The 14,418-nt window shown below is 35.4% G+C and overlaps 1 protein-coding gene across 6 annotated transcripts in view; it reads left to right on the top strand.

Annotated features, from left to right (window-relative positions):
* The window catches only part of STAG1 (STAG1 cohesin complex component), a 384,901-nt gene that overhangs the window by 87,381 nt on the left and 283,102 nt on the right, over positions 1–14,418 (top strand). The gene's annotated exons all lie outside the window — the stretch shown is intronic.

The raw sequence follows: 14,418 nt of genomic DNA, 5'->3' as shown, positions 1-14,418 counted from the left end.
TCAGCCTGGTGTCAGTAGAAGCATACATGTGTTTCCATGTCACAAAATAAAACCCTATCAATCATATTTTTGCCACAAGTAATTCATATATACATAGTCCTGGGAGTTTTCAATATTGACATAACATCTCAAGGGAGCTAATGAGGTCAGAAGTGAAGAAAATTAGAGAGCAGAGAATGGAGCTCAGGGCAGAACCTTAGGGTACACCTGTGCTTAGTGGCTGTCACAAGGATGATGATCCAGCAAAGAAGACTGAATGGCTGTACAGATAGAGAGCAGTGTCATTCAAGCCCAGTGAGAAGTATACACAAGAAACTGGTTAATAGTAGTGTCATGTTGCAGAGAGGTCATGAAGTATGAGAGTTGTGGAAAGACCATTAGATTGGGCATTTAGGATCATTGATAACTTTAGTGAGAGCAGTTAGCACAGTGAAGAGGGAAATCAAGTTGCAATGGATTTAGGAGAAATTGAGAAGTGGAGGCAGTAGTAGTTCTTTTAAGTAATCTGAGGAAAGGAGGAGAAATATAGAATGATAGCTATCAGATGGTAACATCAATTGATCCATTTTAAAGTGAGGAGAGAATTGAATATGTTGATAGGCAATAAAGGATTCATCTGGTAGAGAGACTTTGAAGATTAGAAAGATGTGGAGAGAATAGAGAGTATAACCTTCTGGACAAGACTGGAGTAGGTGGGATCAAGGATATATATATATATACACGCGTGTGTGTGTGTGTGTGTGTGTGTGTGTGTGTGTGTGTGTGTGTGTGTGTGTTGACAGAGGCAAGGAGAAGGGCTCTCTCTTAAGAGACTAGCGTAAAAGAGGAGAACTAGTAGCCATTTCTATCCAGGTTTGTGAGATGAGATGAGAACTCAAAATGAATGGCCTCAATTTTCTTGGTAGATATGAGGCAAGGTGGGTATCAGAGGTTTAAGAAAAGTGGAGTACTCTCAAAGGATATAGAGAATCAATTGACATGGACTAAAAAAAAAATATTTAAATTTAAAAAAATATTTAGTCTGGGTGGGTTGGGTCATAATTTGTCTTCAGATACTTATAGGCTTTTATTTATTTTATTTATTTTTTGCATGAAATTTTAAAGTGATGTTTTTTGTTTTGTTTACTTATTTATTTTAGAATACTTTTCCGTGGTTACATGATTCATGTTCTTTCCCTCCCCCCTCCAAGAACTGACAAGCAATTCTACTGATTTATACATGTCTTATTACTTAAAACCTATTTACATATTATTCATATTTGTGATAGAATCATATTTTAAAAACCACAACCTCAAATCCTATACCCATAAAACCAACCATATGCCCATATACCCATAAAACATGTTTTTCTTCTGCATTTCTACTCCCATAGTTCTTTATGTGTAGATAGCATTCTTTTTCATAAGTTCCCCAGGATTATTCTTGCTATGAGTAGCAGAATCTATTACATTTGATTGTCCCACAGTGTTTGTTACTGTGAAGGTCTTCGTTTTTTAAATTTAATATTTTTCCATGTTTACATGATTCATGTTCTCTCTTTCCCCTCTTCCCTCCCCCCTCCTGCAGCTGACAAGCAATTCCTCTGGGTTATACAAATGTTATCACTTGATAACTATTTCCATATTATTCGTTTTTATAATTTTATATATAATATAACCTTTTGAAACCAAAACCCCAAGTCATGTACCCATATAAACAAGTGATGTCATACATTTTTCTTCTGTGTTTCTACTCCTGTAGTTCTTTCTCTCAATGTGGATAACATTTTCTTCTAAGTCCCTTAGAATTGTCCTGGATCATTGCCATGCTACTAGCAGCAAAGTCCATTACATTTGTTCATTCCACAATGTTTCACTATCTATGTATAATGTTCTTTTGGTTCTGTGTATTTCACTGCATCAGTTCTTAAAGGTCTTTCCAGTTCATTTTGAAATCCTCCAGTTCAGCACTCCTTACAGCAATCCATCACCATCAGATTTGTTCAGCCATTCCCCAATTGACGGACACCCTCTCATTTTCAAATTTTTTGCCACCACAAAGAGTGTGCTATGAATGTTTTTGTACAACCCTTTTTTTAGTATATCTTTGGGGTATAAATATAGTAGTGGTATTGCTGGATCAAAGGGCATGAAATCTTTTAAAAAACATCCTTTGGGCATAATTTCAAATTGCCTTCCAGAGTGGTTGGATCAATTCACAACTTCACCAGCAGTGTATTAGTGTTTTAGTTTTGCCACATCCCTTTTAACATTTTTTTTTATTTTGGAAATCATATTAAATTCTTTTTATTAGACTTCAAAGTCTAGAATTAGCATCAGTGGACATAAGTTTAGAGAGATTTAATTTGGGTTTGAGAGTAGAAAAACATTACTATGAATAACTATTTTAAACCAGGAATAGTTGTTGACTAAAATTATAGTAAAATTCCTGTGACAATCAGTGGCATCTTATAGTTAGAAGGAAACACTTAATATGTAAGAAATAATTTCTATAGCAAAAAGGGATGCTAGGTGACTTAGTGGATAGAAAGCGAGGATTGGAGACTGGGGACCAGAAATAATGGACTCAAATATACACTGACATATATTCCAGCTCTGTGACCCTGGGCTAAGTCACTTAACTGTAATTTCCTAACCCTTACTGCTCTTCTGCCCTCGAACCAATAGTATTTAAGACAGAAGGTGATTTTTTTACAATAAACTTGACTTGTGTTCCTCTAAGTCATACATGTTGTCAGGGCACCCAGTTTCACTTTTGGACAATTTTACTTTTTAAGTTATCCTTTATAGTCTTCTGGAACCTGATTCCTTGCAACTTCCATCTGTTCCTCCTAGACCTGACATCTGCTATCTGACTCTCTAAGTCTAATAATCCCTCTTTCACATGTCAGCCCTTTAGGTACGTGAAGTCTGGAATTGTTAAAATAGAAGACCTGTTTGGGAGATACTTTCTTTGTGAAAGGATCTATTATTATACTGTATTTATGCATGCCACTCTTAAGTTTGTGCCTAGTCTTCTCATTTAAACACCTGACACTTAAAAAATTATATTATGTATTTACTTAAGAGCATTGGGCATCCATTAGACCAAGATTTGTTGGTATGTTTTTGGCTTTGTGTTTTTGGCTTTGCACTCTCAGTGCATAACACACAGTAGGCACGTAATATTTGTTAATGTGTTTTCAAAAATACTTTAGATTTGCCCTAAATCTATCACTTATCTAGAAGGATTATCTTATTTTCTTCCCAAAAGCACATTTTTGTTAAAGTAATTTTAAATAAAACTCCACTGGCTTTTATAAAGACTTATAAAGGACAAGGATAGATAACCTCCTTTCACAATTTTTTTTCTCCTTTAATGTATTTATTTTGTATATATCTTGTTTTTAGAAACAAATAACAGTTGACATTAATGCCTTTTGCAGTTTGTATCCAGCTTACCTTTCCCCCCTTCATATACATTACCTTTTCTTCATGAATTCTTCAGATTAGTCCAGTTGGCCTTCTTGCTATTCCAAATATAAAATATTTTATTTCTCATCACTGCCACTCAGCCCAAACTTTCCCTCCATGCCTTAAATATACTACCTACTGTCTTAAATGCTTCAGTGTTCCTAAGCAAGACCAGTCAGGATGATCTGGTTTCAAATCCTACAAGTATTTTTTGCCTTATCTCTGGATGAATGAATTCACTGCTTATTGCCTTAAGCAATTCTCTAAGACTAAGTTGTTAAACTGGTACTGACTTGAATTGGTAAAGGCAATTTCCTCAATAGAAGTTTTCTTTAACAGTGGAATCACTGGTATGGCAAAATACCAAAAAGATTCTACATATAACTATCAGCAAATATACATTATCCCCCTATAGATTAGTAGATTATAATCAATTTGGGAGTAAGGACGATCTCACTTGTCTTTATATTCTTAACATGTAGCATGTTGCTAGTACAATCGTCAATCATTCTCTGCATATAACTCAGTTTAATGAATTTTTTTGAAATTATTGAAAAGTGAACTACATACATAACAATTCTACATGCTATCTGTGGGTTAGTGGGTTGTTGTTTTTTTTTAAACTTACCTTTTATCTCAGAATCTGTAACAAATATCATTTCTAAGGTAGAAGAAGAGTAGTAAGAGCTAGGCAAGTGAAGTTAAGACACGTCTTCAGGGTCACACAGCTAGGACATGTCCACCTAACCTCCCTTTCTGAGTTTACCACACTTTGATAAAACTCACCAAAAATAGATATTTAAATTAATTTGTTATGTGATGAAGCTGAAATTTCTTCCAGATCTTCTTCAGTAACAAACATATAGTGTTATTTTTATAAGACAATATGTTTGTATATCTATAGAGATATCTCTATATATGTGTATGCATATATGTACACATATATACACATGTTTGCATTCATAAATATTTTAATTTTGAATCTATATTCTACCTCCTACTTATTTAGAGAATTATTGTGCTTATTCAGAGGCTATGCCAGTGGACGACAGCTTCTTATAGGTCAGAGACTGAGTACCCAAACTGCGACCCTCATGGGCATGTGAGCCCATCACCTTACCTGAGATAGGGGAGGGAGGAAGAAGCACTCCCATTGGGCTGCTGCACAGAGAGGTGGGTGATGAAAGAAATGAGTGGGTAAGGAGAAGCCCTGTCTGGCATGTATTTCCATAGGTTTGACAACACGGTTATAGGTGCTACCAAACTGAATAAAATTTTTGGTAAAGGCTGGCATTATAATTTACTATATACTGTTAAATTATGGTTGGCCTGCATATATTTAATTGGTTCTCAGGGATTTAATTACTTAATCCCAAATGAATTACTAAAGTCAGAATGGATTTTATAGTAGTTTATTTTACAATAAAGAGGGAAGATATTAAGGAAGAGAGAAAGAGAAGAAAAGGAGAGAGAGAGCTTCTCTGGATTCCTCTGAAGTGGACCCCTGCCAAGGGAAAGGAGTCTCAAGATGATGGGCTGGTGCCTCCAGAAAGACCAAGAGAAAGGGAGTCAGCCCTTACACTCACCACGTCTGTCAGTCCAGTAAGCAGATTCTTTATCAGCCTCTTATTCATCAGCCTCAACTCCAGTAGAACTGCCAGTAGCCTCCAGCAGAAGTCTAGCAAAACTGCTTCTAACAGGAGGTTCTTCTAAGTGTGTGTGTCAAGTTCGAAGTCAAACTCCACTTTTAAAGACCTTTTCTCTTGCATCACTTCCTCTAAATGTTTACATCTATCAATCATAGCTGAGGCTCTGCTCCTGGACTACCCACTCTTTCACACCTGGGTCACAGATCTCCCACTCAATGTGTGAAATGGGTGTTCAAACCTTTTGTGGTTAAAGCCAAAATGGGTAGATCTCCATGCTTGACTTTAAGTACTGTGCTTACCCTTTTGGGGATTAAAATCTAAAAATAGACAGGATTACAATTTAATCTTCACAGTTAAGGAAGAGCTAAGTACCTTCATTGTTATAATCAGGGAGAGCTAAATCCAATCCTCACAGTATCAATTGTACTAAATTCATAAAACCTTATTAGAATGGTAATTGTCAGGTAAGGGATTTCTTTATCATGAAGAAATTCATAAAGACTTTGTAAGCTATAGAGGTATTGTTATATGACAGGTTTCTGAAAAGGGTTGTGGGATGGTAGGCTTACCTTTCTAATGATTATTTTAAAAAGTGATAAAGGAATAATTGGATGTAAACGATAGGTATTTTAAAACTTCAATTATCGAATGTTCAAACTGGATTTAGGTTTTCTAGCAAATTTATTTGAAATATTTTCTTAGATACTCCTTGGTCTAGTAAAGAACATGTTGATCACTTTTCCAATATTTTCCTCCTTCTGCTTGATTCTATCCTGGATTAGTAGCAATTTTGTGAAATTGTACTTTTTGAGTAATAAAAATGGAATTAAATTTTTTGTTTTATTGACGTTGGACATTCTATATCATATACGGTATATATTTATATAATATCACTGGGAGATTATTGGTGTTAAAAAGATGACTTATTTATTTTTTTTGACATGTTTTTATTTGGTCAATTTCTTTTTTTTTTCCCATTTGAATTAGTTTATTTAGTCAATTTAGAACATTATTCCTTGATTACAATAATCACATTATTTCTCTCCCTCCCCTCCACCCACCCTTCCTGCAGCCAACACGCAATTTGATTGGATATTACTTGTGTCCATGATCAGAACCTATTTCCATGTTGTTGATGTTTGCGAGTCTACATCCCCAACCATATCCCTTGGATCCATGTATTCAAGCAGTTGTTTTTTTCCTTGGTGTTTCTACTCCCTCAGTGTTTCCACTGAATGTGGATAGTGGTTTTTCTCATAGATTCCTCTAAGTTGTACAGGGATACTGCATTGCCAATAATGGAGAAGTCCATTACATTTGATTGTAGCACAGTTATCAGTCTCTGTGTACAGTGTTTTCCTGGTTCTGCTCCTTTTACTCTTCATCAATTCCTAGAGGTTGTTCCAGTTCCCATGGAATTCCTCCACTTTATTATTCCTTTGAGCAAAATAGTATTCCATCGCCAACATATACAAAAATATTTTCTGCCATTCCCCAATTGAAGGGCATCCCCTTATTTTCCAATATTTTGCCACTACAAAGAGAGCACCTATGAATATTTCTTTACATGACTATTTCCTTATTATCTCTTTGGGGTACAAACCCAGCAGTGCTATGGCTGGATCAATGGGCAGACATTCTTTTAGCATCCTTTGGGCATAGTTCCAAATTGCCCTCCAGAATGGTTGCATATCAATTCACAATTCCACCAGCAATGTATTAATGTCCCTACTTTGCCACATCCCCTCCAGCATTCATTACTTTCCTTTGCTTTCAAATTAGCCAATCTGCTAGGTGTGAAGTGATGTCTAAGAGTTATTTTGATATGCATCTCTCTGATTATAAGAGATTTAGAACACTTTTTCATGTGCTTATTAATAGTTTTGATTTCTTTAACTGAAAATTGCCTATTCATGTCCCTTGCCCATTTATCAATTGGAGAATGGCTTGACTTTTTGGACAATTGGTTTAGCTTTTTATAAATTTGAGTAATTAGACCTTTGTCAGGTTTTTGTAATGAAGATTGTTTCCCAATTTGTTGCTTCCGTTCTAATTTTGAATGCATTAGTTTTGTTTGTACAATAACTTATTAATTTGATATAATCAAAATTATTGATTTTACATTTTGTGATTTTTTTTCTAACTCTTGCTAGGTTTTAAAGTCTTTCCTTTCCCAAAGTTCTGACAAGTATACTAGTCTGTGTTTGACTAATTTGCTTATATTTTCCTTCTTTATATTCAGGTCATTCACCCATTCTGAGTTTTTCTTGGTGTAGGGTGAGAGATGTTGATCCAAACCTAATCACTCCCATACTGTCTTCCAATTTTCCCAGCAGTTTTTATCAAAAAGTGGGTTTTGGTACTCCAAACTGGGATCTTTGGGCTTATCATAGACTATCTTGCTGAGGTCCTTTACCCCAAGTCTATTCCACTGATCCTCCTTTTTGTCTCTTAGCTACTACCAAATTGTTTTGATGAAATGAGATCTGGAACTCTGCAAGTCCTCCTTCCTTTGCATTTTTATTTTCGTGATTTCCCTGGATATCATTGATCTTTGGTCTTCCAAATAAACTTTGTTTATTTTTCTGATTCAGTAAAAAAGTTTTTTGGAAGTTCAATGGGTATGGCATGAAATAAGTAAATCAATTTGGATAGGATTGTCATTTTTATTACGTTAGCTCGTCCCACCCATGAGCAATCAGTGTTTTTCCAATTGTTTAGATCTGGTTTTAATTGTTTGGAGAGTGTTTTGTAGTTGTGTTTGTATAGTTTCTGTGTTTGTTTTGGCAGTTAGATTCACAAGTATTTTATATTGTCTAGGGTGATTTTAAATGGAATTCATTTTCTAATTCTTGCTACTGAAAGGGGTTGGAGAGAGATAGAAATGCTGATCATGTATGAGGGTTTATTTTGTATCCTGCAACTTTGCTAAAGTTGTTGATTATTTCAACTAGCTTTTTAATTGATTCTCTAGGATTCTTTAAGTAGACCATCATATCATCCACAAAGAGTGATAGCTTGGTCTCCTCATTTCCAATTTTAATACCTTCTTCTTCTCTAATTGCTAGTGCTAGTGTTTCTAGTACAATGTTAAATAATAGAGGTGATAATGGGCATCCTTGTTTCACTCCTGATGTATTTGGAAGGCTTCTAGTTCATTCCCATTGCAGATGATGTTTTCTGATGCTTTTAAATATATACTGTTTATTATTTTTAGGAAAGGCCCTTCTATTCCTGTATTTTCTAGTGTTTTCAATAGGAATGTGTGTTGTATTGTATTTTATCAAAGGCCTTTTCTGCATCTATTGATATCATGTGGTTTTTGTCAGTTTGCTTGTTAATATGGTCAATTAATTATGTGAATGGGTTTCCTAATATTGAACCATCATTGCATTCCTGATATGAATCCTACCTGGTCATAGTGAATAAGTCTTGTGATGACTTGCTGGAGTCTTTTTGCTAGTATCCTATTTAAGATTTTTGCATCTATATTCATTAGGGAGATTGGCCTATGGTTTTCGTTCTCTATTTTTAAACTGCCTGGCTTTGGGATCAGTACCATGTTTGTGTCGTAAAAAGAATTTGGTAGAACTTCGTCTTGGCTTATTCTGTCAAATAGATTGTATAATATTGGGATTAGTTGTTCTTTGAATGTTTGATAGAATTCATTTGTGAATCCATCTGGACCTGGGGATTTTTTCTTAAGGAGTTCTTTGATGGCTTGTTCAATTTCTTTTTCTAATATGGGGTTGTTTAGGCAATTTATTTCTTCCTATTGTTAGTCTAGGCAGTTTATTTTTTGTAAGTATTCATCTATATCACCTAGATTGCCATATTTGTTGCCATATAATTGGGCATAATAGTTTTTTAATGATTGCCTTAATTTCCTCTTCATTAGAGGTGAGGTCTCCCTTTTCTTCGATACTGTCAATTTGGTTTTCTTCTTTCTTCTTTTTTTTAATTATACTGACTAGTACTTTGTCTATTGTATTTGTTTTTTCAAAATACCAGCTTCCAGTCTTATTTATTAAATCAGTAGTTCTTTGACTTTCAATTTTATTATTTTCTCCTTTGATTTTTAGGATCTCTAATTTAGTCTTCATCTGAGGATTTTTAATTTGTTCACTTTCTAGTTTTTTAATTTGCATACCCAATTCATTGCCCTCTTCTCCTTAATTTGTTTATATATGAACTCAAGGATATAAATTTCCCCCTGAGTACTGCTTTGGCTGCATCCCATAGGTTTTGAAAAGATGTCTCTTCAATGAAGTTATTAATTGTTTCTATGATTTGTTATTTAACTAACTGATTTTGGAGGATTGTATTGTTTAATTTCCTCTCCATGTACCCTTACTAATTATTATTTTCATTACATTGTGATCTGATAAGTTTGCATTTATTATTTCTGCTCTTTTGCACTTGTTTGCTATATTTTTATGCCCTAATACATCGTCAGTTTTTGTGAATGTACCATGTGCTGCTGAAAGGAAGGTGTATTCCTTTTTGTCCCTGTTTAGTTTTCTCCACATATCTACTAACTAATTTTTCTAAGATTTCATTCACTTCACTTACCTCTTTCTTGTTTATTTTTTGGTTTGATTTATCCAGGTCTGATAGAGGAAGGTTCAGGTTTCCCATTAGTCTAGCTTTTCTATCTATTTCCTCCTTGAGCTCCACTAGTTTCTCCTTTAAAAATTTGGATGCTCTGCCATTTGGTGCATACAAGCTGAGTACACATATTTTCTCCTTGTCTATACTGGCAATAATCAGGATGGAATTACCTTTCCTGTCTCTTTCAACTAGATTTATTTTTTACTTTGGCTTTGTCAGATATCATGAATGTAACTCCTGCATTCTTTTTTATCAGTTGATGCCCAATTGCTTTTCTTACTTTCACCCTATGTATATCTAACTTCCTCATGTGTGTTTATTGTAGACAGCATATGGTAGGGTTTTGTATTCTAATCCACTCTGCTATTCTTTTTGATGTTATGGGTGAGTTCTTTCCATTCACATTCAGAGTTACGATTACTTGCTGTTTATTTCCCAGCATTTTGATTTCTACTCCTGGTCCTGCCTTTCCTTCTTTCACTATTTCCTTCTACACTAATGTTTATTTTTAATCAGTCCCCTTAGTTCCCACCCTTATTTTACTCCCCTTTCGACCCCCCCCACCTCTTGCCAACCCCCCCCCCCACATTTTGCCTCCCCCCCCTTATTTTCTCCTATAGTCTTTCTAAAATTAACCCCCTCCCTCCTTTGTACTACTTTCCTCCCCACCAGTCTGTTTGTTACCCTTCTACTCCCCTATTGGGAGAAAATCTATTCTCTACCCCAATGGATTGGATTATTCTTACCTCCTTGGGTCAATTTCAGTGCACATAAGAGGTGAGTATTTTCTTTCTCTAATCTCTTTACCTTTCCAGTGTATTGATGTTCTCCCCCCTCCCGCCAAGAGCTTCTTTGTGACATATAAATTTTGCCCATTTTTTTATCATTAACTTTTTTTAGCTCTAGATGTAAATATATATAATATATATATATATATACACACACACACGCATGAATATGCATTCATGAATACATATATCTATAAACCTATTTATGTCTTGTCAGTTCATCCTATACAACTTGTCACTGTTCCCTCTAATTGTAATTCTTCTAGCTGCTGAGGTGATGATAACTATTTTTAAGACTTAGTAATGACCTCTTTTTTAATAGGGATACATAATATTTTATCTTATCGAGTCTCATTAAAAAATGGTGTTTTTTTCTTTTGTATTTCTTTTTTCCCTCTTTTTAAATTACCTTTTGATGATTCTCTTGAGTTCTGTGGTTGGGCATCGAATTTTCTTTACAAGTCTGGTCTTTTATTTGCAAATTCTTGGAATTCTTCTATTTTGTTGAATGACCATACTTTCCCCTGTAAGAATATAGTCAATTTTGCTGGGTAGTTGATTCTTGGTTGTAGACCTAGGTCCTTTGATTTCTGGAATGTCATATTCTGTGTCTTTCGGTCTTTCAGTGTGTATCCATCCAGATCCTGCATCATCCTCACTGTGATTCCATGGTATCTGAATGACTTCTTCTTGGTAGCTTATAATATCTTTTGGTTTGTTAGTTCTTGAATTTGATTATAACATTCCTTGGTGTTTTCAGTTGAGAATTAAGTACTGGAGGTGATCTGTGGATTCTTTCAATCTCCACTTTTCCCTCTTCTTCTAAAACAGCGGTTCTCAACCCCTCAATTTGTAGCAATGAGAATACATAATGCATATTAGTTATTTATATTCTGAATCATAACTGTAGCAAAATTAAAGTTTTGAGGTAGGCACCAAAATAATTTTTTCAGTTTGGGGTCACTGTAACATGAGGAACTGTATTGTGGGGTTACAGCATTAGAAAGGTTGAAAACCACTATTCTAGACTATCGTGGCAATTTTCTTGAATAATTTCCTGTGGTATTGTGTCCAGGCTTTTTCTTTTGTCATGGTCTTCTTGTAGAGAAATGGTGCTTAAATTGTCTCACTGCAAATGATTTTCTAAATTCTCTGTTTTGTGAATGAGATGCTTCATGTTTTTTCAATTTTTTCATTCATTTCGTTTTGTTTTATAGTGTCCTGCTGCCTTGTGAGGTCACTCAATTCTAGTTGTTGTATTATGATTCTTAATGCCTGGATTTCATTTCTGGCTTTTTGTTCATCTTTCTCTTTCTTGTCTGATTTTCTTTCGAGGTCATCTTTCATTCTCTTTACCTCATATTTCATCTCCTTTGCCTCATCTTTCATCTTCTTTGCCTCATTTTCAAGCTGGTTAATTTTGGCTTTCAAGACACTATATTCTGTTTCCAGTTGACTTATCTTAGTTTTAAAGTTCTTTTCTCAATTGTCTTCAGCCTCTCTTAATTGTGTTTTGAATTGCATTTTGAGTTCTTCCAAAGCCTGTCTTCAATTCACTGGGATTTCTCTTTCATTGCTTGTCTCCTCTGTTCCGTTTTCTCTTAGATTGTTGCCTGTACAGAAGCTGTCTATAGTAATTTCTTTCCTCTTTTTCTGTTGTTTGATCATATTTATCCCCTTCTTTGCTCCCCGTATTTGTCTGTGCTCTTGCTCCTCTCATTTTTTTGGTTTTAGGACTTTCTTTCAGTCTCCCCTTTGGAGAGAGTTTTGGAGCTTTGTCTGGAGATCTCTTTGTGCAGTCTATGGGGGATGGGTCTTGGAGTTTGAGCTTCCCTGACCTCTCAAGGTTTTTGATGGGATTAAATTCTGCTCTGGTGGGTTGGTGTGCTTTGAGGCCAAAACCCCCTGGAAGGCTGGAGCAATATGGAGGGTCTCCATCATTCTGACCAGGCTGTCTGCTCTCTGCTCCCTCTCCATCACCTTCTCAGCCACCTGTGTTCTATGCTCTGAGCCTGGCACAGCACTGCCCTCAATGTATACCCTCCAGACCAGTGCTTTTGACTGGCCAGAGGTTCCCACTGCCACTGGAGGCTTAGCACTCTAGGTGGGATAGGTGGGGTCCTGGGACCTTCTTTCTGCCTTCACCTTAAATGAGTGTTTTCAGATTTTGTGTTTTGGGCTGGTGTACCTTTTGAATTGAGTCCAGCAGGAGGCTTCCTTGGCTCTGTTTTGTTGTTAGGTTTGATTTTCAGTCTCCTAGATGCATTCAGTTTGTGATCGGTAAGGAAGGGTATTCAGAGGTCTGAACTTCTGCTGCTTCTAGGTCGCCATCTTGACTCCGACTCGAGCGGCAGTTTTTCTAAGTGTATTTTATCAATTTCAAACATTATTCTTTGGTTACAAAAATCATTTTCTATTCCTCCCTCTCCTCCCACCCTTCCCATAGCCGACGCGAAATTTCACTGGGTATTGTATGTGTCCTTGATCAGAACCCATTTCATGTTGCTGGTCTTTGTACTAGGATATTCATTAAAGGCTATATCCCCAATTATATCCCCTTCGACCCATGTCATTAAGCAGTTCTTTTTCTTTGTTGTTTTTACTCTCACAATTTCTCATCTGAATGTCGATCATGTTTTCTCTCCTATATTCCTCCGTGTTGTTCGGGATCAATGCATTGCCAGTAATGGAGTCCATTACATTTGATTGTACCACCGTATATCAGTCTCTTTGTACATTGTTCTCCTGCTTCTGCTCCTTTTACTCTGTATCACATTCTGGTGGTTATTCTAATTCCTATGGAATTCCTCCACTTTATTATTCCTTTGACTTATTTAGAGAAGAAGGTTAGGGTCATTAGAACTCTTCAGTTTACAGAAGATATTTTAATTCATTCTCCTTTCTTGTTTAATTCCTGTCCATTTGCAGTATCTGCCCAAGGTATATGTACTGATGAACAAGTTCTTGCATTATTAAACTATGTGCATATGATATTTGAGACATTGTCCCAAATATCTTCATTTACTTGGTTTTTCCTATATTTAGAAAATGAACTCTTGAGTTATTTTTTGCCATGATAATATTATGTTTGTATGTCATAGAAAAGTACAGTCTTTACATTATAAAGAATAAAATTTGTGAATCAATGAAAAGGCAATAGAAAAGTATATTGGAAGTATGAAAAAGTTGTATTATGTTAAAATAAGGAATTAAAAAAGATTAAAAGGTATTAGTAGAGAAATGTATAATTATAATAGATTGTTATCCTTTGTAAGATAACTGATAGGCAAACTGCCTCTGTAGTCTATTAGTGTCTATGTATGTCAGGGAAATATGATGAAGGCTTATTCACATAATGGGTAGAATCTATGGTAGGTTTATTGAAGATGTACATGAGAGTTCCCATCAGGCTGGTAAGTGTTCTTCTCTTACCCCCCCCCCCCCCAACTCTAGAGTGTCTTCCAGTTTAAACATATGCTTTATAAATGTCATGTGTTTAGTAAAAATGTGTCTATGTATGCTGATTTCACTTAAAGGAATTCATCATGTCTTTTTATTTTGAAATTTTTATTTAATTAGTCAATTTAGAACCTTGGGGAATAGTTCCAAATAGCCCTCCAGAATGGTTGGATCAGTTCACAATACCAGCAATGCATAATGTCCCAACTATGCCACATCCCCTCCAACATTCATTATGTTCCTTTGCTTTTTTGTTAGCCAGTATGTTAGGTAAGTGGTACCTCAAAGTTTTGTTTTAGAACAATTTTTCATGTGTTTATTGATCGTTTTGATTTCGTTATCTGAAAATTACCTATTCATGTCCCTTGTGCTTTTGTCAATTGGGGAATGGCTTGATTTTTTTGTACAATTGATTCATCTCCTTATATATTTGAGAGGTTTTTGCCATGAAGATTTCC

Source organism: Monodelphis domestica, chromosome 4, assembly GCF_027887165.1.
Source record: "Monodelphis domestica isolate mMonDom1 chromosome 4, mMonDom1.pri, whole genome shotgun sequence".
NCBI lineage: Eukaryota > Metazoa > Chordata > Mammalia > Didelphimorphia > Didelphidae > Monodelphis > Monodelphis domestica.
This window is presented reverse-complemented; position numbering and strand designations above follow the sequence as displayed.